This window comes from Neoarius graeffei, chromosome 18, assembly GCF_027579695.1.
Source record: "Neoarius graeffei isolate fNeoGra1 chromosome 18, fNeoGra1.pri, whole genome shotgun sequence".
Taxonomy (NCBI): domain Eukaryota; kingdom Metazoa; phylum Chordata; class Actinopteri; order Siluriformes; family Ariidae; genus Neoarius; species Neoarius graeffei.
The window spans coordinates 5,526,524-5,537,850 of record NC_083586.1 but is presented as its reverse complement, the minus strand read 5'-3'; positions in this window follow the sequence as shown (position 1 = coordinate 5,537,850).

Sequence of the window (11,327 nt, the reverse complement as noted above, 5' to 3'; positions counted from 1 at the left end):
GCATGGAATGACCTCATTCCTTCTTTACCTTCATACTGATGAGGGCTGGGTTTCCCAAAAGCCTCTTAATGCTAAGACATTCTTCACTAGGCGGTGTGTGTGACTGGTAATTACTAACACTGGGTCACTAGGTGGTGTGTATGACTGGTAATTACTAACACTGGCCACTAGGTGGTACATGTGACTGGTATTACTAACACTGGCCACTAGGCGGTGTGTATGACTGGTAATTACTAACACTGGCCACTAGGCGGTGTGTATGACTGGTAATTACTAACACTGGCCACTAGGCGGTGTGTCTCATCTCATCTCATTATCTCTAGCCGCTTTATCCTTCTACAGGGTCGCAGGCAAGCTGGAGCCTATCCCAGCTGACTACGGGCGAAAGGCGGGGTACACCCTGGACAAGTCGCCAGGTCATCACAGGGCTGACACATAGACACAGACAACCATGCACACTCACATTCACACCTACGGTCAATTTAGAGTCACCAGTTAACCTAACCTGCATGTCTTTGGACTGTGGGGGAAACCAGAGCACCCGGAGGAAACCCACGCAGACACGGGGAGAACATGCAAACTCCTCACAGAAAGGCCCTCGCCGGCCACGGGGCTCGAACCCAGGACCTTCTTGCTGTGAGGCGACAGTGCTAACCACTACACCACCGTGCCTGGTAATTACTAACACTGGCCACTAGGTGGTGTCTGTGACTGGTATTACTAACACTGGCCACTAGGCAGTGTGTGTGACTGGTATTACTAACACTGGCCACTAGGTGGTGTCTGTGACTGGTATTACTAACACTGTCCACTAGGCGGTGTTTATGGCAGTTACTGTAATCTTCCAGTCACTGTTCCAGTATGGACCCTTTTCACGTGACGTCACGACAAACGCGGCCGCCATTTTGGACGTGTACTACCAGTAGTTTACCACAGCCAGCATTGAGGAACGGCAGCAAAGAAAGTGTTTATTTTCAGCAAGACTTCCATCATGCCACTATATTGTTGTGCACCTGGATGTAGTAACCATCAACAAACAAGGCAAGGGTTATCATTTTATCGGATCCCGACGGAGAAGATGGATAGCAGCCATTAACAGATTGGCAGCCCTCGGCATACCAACGCTTGTGTAGTGACCACTTTGTTGGAGGTAAGACGAATAAAATTAGCCAGAAAAGGCATTACATTGCTGTTAACATTCTGTGGCGGCGAGTGTGTAACCAAATAGGCTAAAATAACCCATTGTAACCTCTTTGTTCTTCTGTAGTAGCTATTAGCTAAGGACATTAGCTAGTGTTGTGTTCCTTTGCTGTTGGTAGACTGCAGGACAGATCAGAGGCAGTGTCCTACAAACAGCGCTTAATTTGAGGGGGAGCAAGCCGGAGCGCGCTCCGGAACCTCGGGCGTTGGCTCCGGCAGCTATTTACACTGGATCCGGTGATCCGACACCTCTCTTGACTATGTAACAAAAAAAAAAAACGATTGTCTTTAGGCTTGCCATCCTTCCACTTGCTAGTACACTGCTACAACACAGACACCGACCCTAATAATACAGTTCTTAGTCATTGCCTGGTAACAACAAATTTATAACGGGCCATGTCTCAACAGACTAAGAAGTTATTTCAATGACATTTAATAACATTTTGTTTATCCTGAGGACCGAAAGTAAATGAAAATGTGAACAAACCTTAGCTGTAATCAGATGGCGACCACCGGCTCCAGGGACGACCCGCTGATGTAGGCATGTTACCCAGCCTGACAAAATATTTGTAGGCATCCAAACTCTTATACGCTTTCAGATCAATACCTGTGTATAGCGATGGGTTTTTAACGACATAGGTATACAGATCATGTGGGCCGAAGTCAGGTAAAGACGAGGGTTTCGTGTACTTCCGTACGTCAGTGAACAATCCTGGTGGAAGCAGGTAAACGTCGTTCTCTAAGCCTGCTAACCTCAATTTTTGCAAATACCTCTCCCTCTGCTCGCCCTGTAAATGCCCTACATCACTGGATAGTGAAGGTGTTTTCTGCATCTCGCTCCTTTTTCTTTTATGTTTTTCGTTTGTCGCCTTCCTCGCATTCAAACTGATTCGAGCCGTGCCGTCCAAAATGGCAGCATCACATGACTTGGTCACGTGAGTGAAATACCTCAATTGGTGTTGCTGTGTGCAGACGAATCGTGTATTGGTGTTGCTGTGTGCACACTAATCGCTTTTAAAAACGTTAATCTGATGATCCGCTGATACGGTATAATGTAAACACGGGCTAAGTGTTCAAAACAAGAGGAACATGTATTTGTCTCTTAAATCCAGGCCGTTCCCTGTAATCTGTAACACTGGGTTGGAGAAAGTAATGGCAAATAGTGAGTGCACAAACCATAGAAGGTAAACTGTACACAGCGCCAGGGCAGTGTGATGGTATGTCTACTTTTAGATTGTGTTAGCTTATCAATGAACACACTCATCACTCGACGAGTTTCACGTCTTTACGACGGATACTTAAATGTGTGTTAGGTATTATTGTTGCAGTCTAAGCAGTCATTGTAGCAGCTAGATGAGTGAGAACCGAAAGGGTCTGTGCCATAAACCGTTATTTCTGTACGGCGTTGCTAATGTGTCGTTACTGTTGTTATTTCTCCCTCTGCTCGCCCTGTAAATGCCCTACGTCGCTGGATAGCGAAGGCGTTTTCTGCATCTCGCTCCTTTTTCTTGTATGTTCTCCGTTTGTCGCCTTCCTCGCATTCAAACCAATTCGAGCCGAAGTCCGCTACATGTCCAAAATGGTGGTCGCGTTTACGAAGGTCACGTGACTGAAAAGGGTCTATAGAAAGAAAAGAAAGAAAGCACAACTTTATTCATCACACACTTGTGAAATTCCTCTCTGCATTTAACCCATCTGAGGCAGTGAACACACGTGCACACACACCTGCTTTGAAGTTTCCTGTGAAAGAAAATATCAAATTCACAAAAGCAGTAATATTTTATTTATACACAGTACTGTGCAAAGTCTTTAGCACCCTATTTTTTTATACAAACTTTCTTAAAGATTTCTAATTTATGACTTGTACATTATCGAGTCAAGTACAAAAACATTTGAGTCCCAAGCATTCGTTTTCCAGCACAAAATTAAATCTCTTCTCATTATCTCTAGCTGCTTTAACCTGTTTTGCAGGGTCGCGGGCAAGCTGGAGCCTATCCCAGCTGACTACGGGCGAAAGGCAGTGTACACCCTGAACAAGTCACCAGGTCATCACAGGGCTGACACATAGACACAGACAACCATTCACACTCACATTCACACCTACGGTCAATTTAGAGTCACCAGTTAACCTAACCTGCATGTCTTTGGACTGTGGGGGAAACCGGAGCACCCGGAGGAAACCCACGCGGACATGGGGAGAACATGCAAACTCCACACAGAAAGGCCCTCACCAGCTATGGGGCTCGAACCTGGACCTTCTTGCTGTGAGGCGACAGTGCTAACCACTAGAATAGAATAGAATGGAATGCCTTTATTGTCACTATACACATGTACAATGAGATTAAAGCATCTCCAATAACAGTGCAAACAGCATGTAGAGAGAGAGAGGAAGGGGGGAAAAAGGGGGGGTGTAAGGGGGTAAGATGCACAGTCTGAGGTGTATGTGTTGTGTTACACATTATGGAGTGAGGTATTGCACATATAAAGTATTGCACAGAAACAGTCACATTATAAATTATTGCAGGAGAGAGTCACATTATAAGATAAAATATTACACATTATGAATTATTGTAAGGTAAGGTGCACAGTCCTGAGGTGTATGTGCTGTGTGTAAGGTGCACAGTCCTGAGGTGTATGTGCTGTGTGTAAGGTGCACAGTCCTGAGGTGTATGTGCTGTGTGTAAGGTCCACAGTCCTGAGGTGTATGTGCTGTGTGTAAGGTCCACAGTCCTGAGGTGTATGTGCTGTGTGTAAGGTGCACAGTCCTGAGGTGTATGTGTTGTGTGTAAGGTGCACAGTCCTGAGGTGTATGTGTTGCGTTTCACATTATGGAGTGAGGTATTTGTGATGCTCACTAAAGTGTTATCACATTTGTGGTAGTTTTTGTAATTTCATAATTAATGTTTTGAGTGTTTATTCAAGGGATAATCAACCTGTATTCGCGAACATTGCACTACAGCAGGGGTTTTCAAAGTGTGGGAGAGTGTCCCCCCTCAGAGAGCAAATAAACAACAGCGCCCCCCCCCCTTACAATTTTTATTGTTGCTATACTTAATGTTCCAGTCGTATTTTCAAAAAATGGTTGTTGTACACATTTTTATTTTTTTTATTTTCACATTTTCAACATCTGTGCTTTTTAAAACATCTTGTTTAACACATTTTAAACATCTCATAGCATCGTTAGCTAGCACCTCTTGGCAGACAACACACTGTGGCACTGGAGCATCGTCAGATCCAGTCCATGAAAATCCAAACTTTAAATAATCGTGGTCATACTTCCTTCTTTTTTCAGTCCCCCCAGGATTCCGCGGGCCTTTTTTGTGATTGTTGCAGGCAAAAATGTCTGATGTTGCAGGGGTTTTCCAAAAAATTGCGATGATAGTTTTGGTGTTTTTTAGGTTTTTGTTGCGATTACATTGCGGGAGGAAGTGAAAGTTGTGAGAAATTGTTGCGATTTTCTCTTTTTGTGATTAAAATTGAGTGATATGTTAAATATTAAGTTATTACTGAAAAACTATTGATTAAAAAACAAAAAGACACTGAGAAATGGTCCTATAAACAACTTTACCAATATAAAAGATGACCAGGACTACAAAAATGCAGAAAAATAGGCTTTACTTATCCAAATGCACCTGTTGGTTCAAAAGTTAAAGTGCATAGAACCTCACAGCACAACATGAAGTTACCTTAAAATATAATATAAATGCCTCAGCTTTCATGTAAGAAAAAAAACTATTAATACTAGTACTGTGTGCAGGCAGTCTCTCCTGAAGACTAAATTAAACAATAATTATAAACTAATAAAATAAATGGCTCAGGCTTCATAGAAGAAAAAAACAATTTGAACAGAATCTCACAGTATGATGCTGAAGCTGCCTAAACAATGGAAAATAAAATACCATTTTGGCAAAAATGTTGGCATCCATTAATTTCTTGTATTAAGTAAAAAAATAATGTAAAGTGCACACAGTGCTTCACTGTAAACATAACACACTTTCAGTAACAGAATTTAAGCCTATATAAACACTGACTCGCACATCATGCAATGTTGCCAGATACTGCTGACGTTTTCCAGCCCAAAATATGTTCAAAACCCGCCAAAATGCACTTGAACCCACCCAATCTGGCAACACTTGCCGCATGCTGCTTCTCTTGAACGTATACACGGAAGTAAGGCGGAAGGTAGTTTGTCGACGTCACCTCAAGACGACGCCAACGATTGGTCAAATTTGCGGGAAAGTTGCGGTGATTGGATATAATTGCAACACCGCCCTGAATTCGCGGGGATTGATTGAATTTGCGTTGAAGTTGCAAATCGCTATCAAAGTGGTTTCAGGAAGGGGCGGAACACAATTGACTCTATTATATGTCTTGAAGATGAAATCAGAAAAGCTAGACAAATAGAGAAACTGTAGTGGCAGTGTTTTTGGATGTTGAAAAAGCATATGATATGCTTTGGGTGGAGGGTCTTTTGATTAAGTTGCATCTGTTGGGTATTGGGGGGAATATTTTTAACTGGGTGATGGATTTTTTGAGGAACAGAAGTATTCATGTCAAGATAGGGACGGACATATCAAGTCGATGTTTGGTTGAGAATGGAACTCCACAAGGAAGTGTGATCCACGGGCGCAGATAGAGGGGGGGACGGGGGGGATTCGTCCCACCCAGATTTAAATTCACCTCATTCGGTCCCCCCCACTTATAGGGAGGAAAAAATGTCTATGCTGTCTTTCTTTGCATAAGGCAAACCTCACGGAAAAATCAAAAGACTAATTACCATTCGGTTTATTGAGGTGCACAGCAGTACAGACGTAGTTGCAACTGCGCAGACTGCACAGGTTGCGAGCTCGAGCTTGGTTGCTATGGTTACCCACAACAAGTTTGACAGGCATATCGGGGACAGCGCCTCCTAGTTCAGGACCCCAATACGGCATGATGAAGGGTGCCAAAAGGCAGAAAACGATTGCATCGTTTAAAAAAAAAAGACTGTAAGTAAACTGTGCCTTACTTTATCATATCACCTTGCAATTTTTTGATAGTCTGTTCAAAGTAATGTCGTAGTGAAAGTAAAATCGTACGGAGTAGAGATGCCTTTCTGGTAGCCTCCTCCTTTCGGTGGCAGCCTGTAGATACAGTGCTCAGAAGGCAGTTTTAATGTTTAATCTGGCGTTCCCTGCCATAATTTCAGCGAGCATATTGTTTCATAAGGAAACTTTGCGAAGAGTTGTTGACTGACTGCTGCTCATGCAACACACAGGCATAGTTAGAAAGTCAGGATGCACTGGTTTACACTTTACACACACACACATAGCCCAGCCTCTCGCTATGTTTAACAGTTGGAACTTAGCGGTTTTAAAACTAGTTTTGCAGTTTTGCAATTTCTGTGCGTGATGATAATGTGTAAACTTTGGATTTCCATAGGCTATGTTAAAATGTTATCATTGTCCTGGCCTGCAGGTAGTTCCTGGTGATGGCAGTGAGGGAGGTGAAATAACATGTATACACACTACCGTTCAAAAGTTTGGGGTCACCCAGACAATTTTGTGTTTTCCATGAAAAGTCACACTTTTATTTACCACCATAAGTTGTAAAATGAATAGAAAATATAGTCAAGACATTTTTCTGGCCATTTTGAGCATTTAATCGACCCCACAAATATGATGCTCCAGAAACTCAATCTGCTCAAAGGAAGGTCAGTTTTATAGCTTCTCTAAAGAGCTAAACTGTTTTCAGCTGTGCTAACATGATTGTACAAGGGTTTTCTAATCATCCATTAGCCTTTTGAGGCAATGAGCAAACACATTGTACCATTAGAACACTGGAGTGATAGTTGCTGGAAATGGGCCTCTATACACCTATGGAGATATTGCACCAAAAACCAGACATTTGCAGCTAGAATAGTCATTTACCACATTAGCAATGTATAGAGTGTATTTCTGATTAGTTTAAAGTGATCTTCATTGAAAAGAACAGTGCTTTTCTTTCAAAAATAAGGACATTTCAAAGTGACCCCAAACTTTTGAACGGTAGTGTGTGTGTGTGTATATATATATATATATATATATATATATATATATATATATATATATATATATACGCACACATACATGCATACACAAAATGGAATCATTTGCTGACAGCTCAGTCCCCCCTAGTTCAAAAATCCTATCTGCGCCCCTGGTGTGATCAGTCCTCTATTGTTTAATATAATGATCAATGATATTTTTTCTGATGTTCAGCTTGATATTGGACAGTCCCTGTTTGCAGATGATGGTGGGTTGTGGAAGAGGGGGAAAATGTGCGACATACTTTGAAGAAGGTCCAGGAGTCTCTGATTCTTGTAGAGGACTGGGGTAGGAAGTGGGGTTTTAGATTCTCAGTTGAGAAAACAAAAACAATGTTTTTTACAAGGAAGAGGGTCTGTGACAGCCTAAAGCTATATCTTTACAACCGTCCTGTGGAAAGGATTTCTTGTTTTAAATTTCTAGGAGTGTTCTTTGACACTAGACTTACTTGGAGAGTACATATCTCAAGAGTGGCGGATAAATGTAAAAATGTATTGAACCTGATGAGATGTCTTGCTGGAAGGAACTGGGGAGCAGATTTGGCCTCTTTAAAACTGATTTATGTTTACTTGATCAGAGCAAGGATTGATTATGGGTGCTTGGTTTATGCATCTGCAGCGGCATCTGTACTGTCTAGGCTGGATGTAATCCAAGCTGCTGCGTTGAGATTATGTACTGGAGCAGTGCAATCTCCCCCAGTTTGTTCTCTACAGGTTGTGACAGGAGAAATGCCTCTTGGTCTGAGGAGAAAACAGCTGCAGGCCAATTATTGGGTTAATTTGATGGGACAGAGTCCCGATCACCCTGTTAGAAGAGTGATTGAGCCAAGCTGGGAGAGGGAGGTGGCGAATCTGCCCAGTTTTGGGTGGACTGTAGAATCTGTTGCCCAGGAATTGAATATTCTTCAGAGGACTTTTGCCCAGGAGTATTGTGGCCGTTGATCCCTATGTGGCAGCTGGAGGTCCCAGACATTGACCTAATATTGCTTAAAATTAAGGAGCGAGATCCTGAAGCAGAGATGGTTTATAGCTTTCATTGCCATGTAGAAGACAAGTATCGTGATTATGTATTAATATTTACTGATGGATCAAAGGATCAGGACACAGGGGTTACTGGGGCAGCTTTTGTAGTCTAAGGAATGAATGTGCAGGCCTCAAAGAGGACTTCTGATCTGCTGAGTGTGTTTACAGTGGAGTTGTATGCTATCCTGATGGCTGTGCAGTGGGCTGGAAAACTTCAGAATAGGAAGGTGCTGATATGCAGCGACTCTGTGTCGGCTATCAGGAGTCTTGGGAAGGGAATGTCCAAGGGGCGACAAGATATAGTACATGACATCCTTTTGGCAGTTAGAGATGTGGGAAGATATGGAGTGACAGTGGCATTTTTATGGATACCTGCCCATGTGGGAATCAAGTTTAATGAAAAGGTGGATAAGCTGGCTAAGGAGGCGACTCGACGGGAAACCGTAGATGTTAATCTGTCCTTATCAAAGTCCGAAGGCAAATCTATTGTGTGGCAGCAATCTCTTTTGAGATGGCAACATCTTTGGGAGTGAGATATAAAGGGCAGGCATCTATTCTCAATAACTAGTAGTGTTACTGATTCAGTTAATGTTTGCAGAAGTGGTAAACGTAAGGAAGATGTCATTATTACTAGATTGAGAATAGGTCATAAGTGTCTGAATGGCTCATTATTTATTTTAGGGAAACATCTGGATGGGTTATGTTATTGCCAGCAGATGGAGACAGTTCACCATGTTTTTTTGTCTTGCAGGAACTATGACTGCCATAGAAAAGTATTGATCAGTTCCTTGATGCAGAATGGCATGAAAGAGGTATCATTGAAAAATGTGCTGGACATAGGGACAAGTGTGAAGGGCAAACGTCATTTGTTCAAGTTTTTACGAGATACTGGCCTATATAACAGAATTTAGTTCTTTGACCGGTTAATACTGTAGGTGGCAGCAATGCAACATATTGAATGCCAGCTGCCATAAAACTCCAACGAAGAAGTTGTTGTTGCAAATCGCAACATCCTGGAGGGTCTGTTTTTTTGCTTGGCCCAGACTCTGTCTGCTCACTCACTGTAGCTTTAGGTACTAAAAATCGATCCATTTTGTCTCTGGTAAAGGCTAGCTGAAGTTCGCTAAATGTCCGCAATAGTAACTTATTCTGGTTTATTTTTCCTCACGTTGCGCCCCCCCTGAAGAACTCTGGCGCCCCACACTTTGAAAAGCCCTGCACTAAAGTGTTTGATGTACATATCAGGAGAAGTAATGTGTGTTCGACAGCAGGGGGCAGTGTGGTGTTTACGTGGCCCCAGGGGCTTTACGTCAGTTTGGTTCGCTTTGCGGCTTTTCTCTTTCTGCTGAGCGAGAAGACAGAACGGACGTGGAGTTTCCTTGTTTCATTAATTTCTCCTGTTTCCAGGTTGGTGAAATAATAAATTAAGCTAAGTAACTGAAGTGCAATATGTTAACATGTTGCTGAATGTTTTAATGTCCGGTAATAAGCTTGTGTTATGAATATGTGGACAAAATAGTAGCCGCATTTTCGCGCCTGATGACGTCACCTGTGGTAACTTAAGTCACGTCAGTCAGAGGTTTATTTTTAGCTCCTTGAACATTTTTAGGAAGTTTTTATATTTTCAAGTGTGTGATATTGTGAAAGCTGATGTTAAAAGCTAAGGTTAAAAACGGATTTCATGTACTGCTAAAAAAAGTTGAAAGCTGATGTAAAAAAACTTATATTTCAAAAAAATTGGTTAAAAACAAGTTAAAAATCTGTAAGCTCATGCATTTTCAGAAGAGTAAAGGATTTAAAAATTGAAACAGGAAACATGCACTTAAGCATATGTGATTTGTAGTCTAAGCTGTATTTATATGTAACAGTGGTTATTGTCAATTTTGATTTAGTAATCAAACAAAACCTATAATTCAGTACTGGCTGAATGATGACAAAGATAAATGGTATTTTATTTTGAAGTTGTGTTTCTTTACATAGAGAACATTGGGTGTATATGTATTGACAGTATAACAGTGGAGGATTTAAATTGTGAATATTTTAATAAATCCTCCTCTCTCTTTCTGCTGAGCGAGAAGACAGAATGGACGTGGGGTTTCTTTGTTCCATTCATTTCTCCTGTTTCCAGAGAGAACATAAGCTGTATATGTGGTACCCGCCGGTACCCGTAACATATTGCACATTATAAAAGTATTGCATAGAGAGAGTCACCTTATAAAGTACTGCACATTATAAAATAGTAAATAGTAAAATAAATAGACTATAAAGTCAGAGCATATCCAAGTTAAGTGCGGTTATGGCTTTTGGAAAGAAGCTGTTATTTAATCGATTTGTCTTTGTCCTGATGCACCTGTAGTGCCTCCCTGAGGGCAACAGGTCGAACAGATCAAAGCCAGGGTGGGAGCTGTCCTTGATGATATTCTTAGCTCTGCTAAGGCAGCGGGAGGTGTAAATGTCCATCAGGGAGGGGAGAGGGCAGCCAATGATCTTCTGTGCTGCCTTAACTACCCTCTGGAGCCTCTCCCTGTCTACAGCAGTGCAGCTGCCGTACCATACTGTAATACAATACGTCAGCAGGCTCTCGATGGATGAGCGGTAGAAGGTCAGCAGCAGGTTGGAGTTTAGATTGTACTTCCTGAGGACTCTCAGGAAGTGTAGCTGCTGCTGAGCCTTCTTAATGACTGCTGTAATGTTTGCTGACCAGGAGATGTCGGCGGAGATGAGGACGCCGAGAAACCGGAAGGTGTGGACCCTCTCCACATACACGTTGTTGATGTAGAGGGGGGCTAGGTCAGTGCTGTGCTTCCTGAAGTCAACAATGAGCTCTTTGGTTTTCTTGGTGTTCAGAGCAAGGTTATTTTCTGAACACCAGGCTGCCAACTTCAGGACCTCCTCTCTGTAGGCTGCCTCGTCTCCCTTTGAGATGAGTCCGACCACTGTGGTGTCGTCAGCAAACTTGACGATAAGGTTGTTGTTGTTGTTGTGGGTCGGACTACAGTCATGGGTGTAGAGGCAGTACAGGAGGGGGCTCAGCACACAG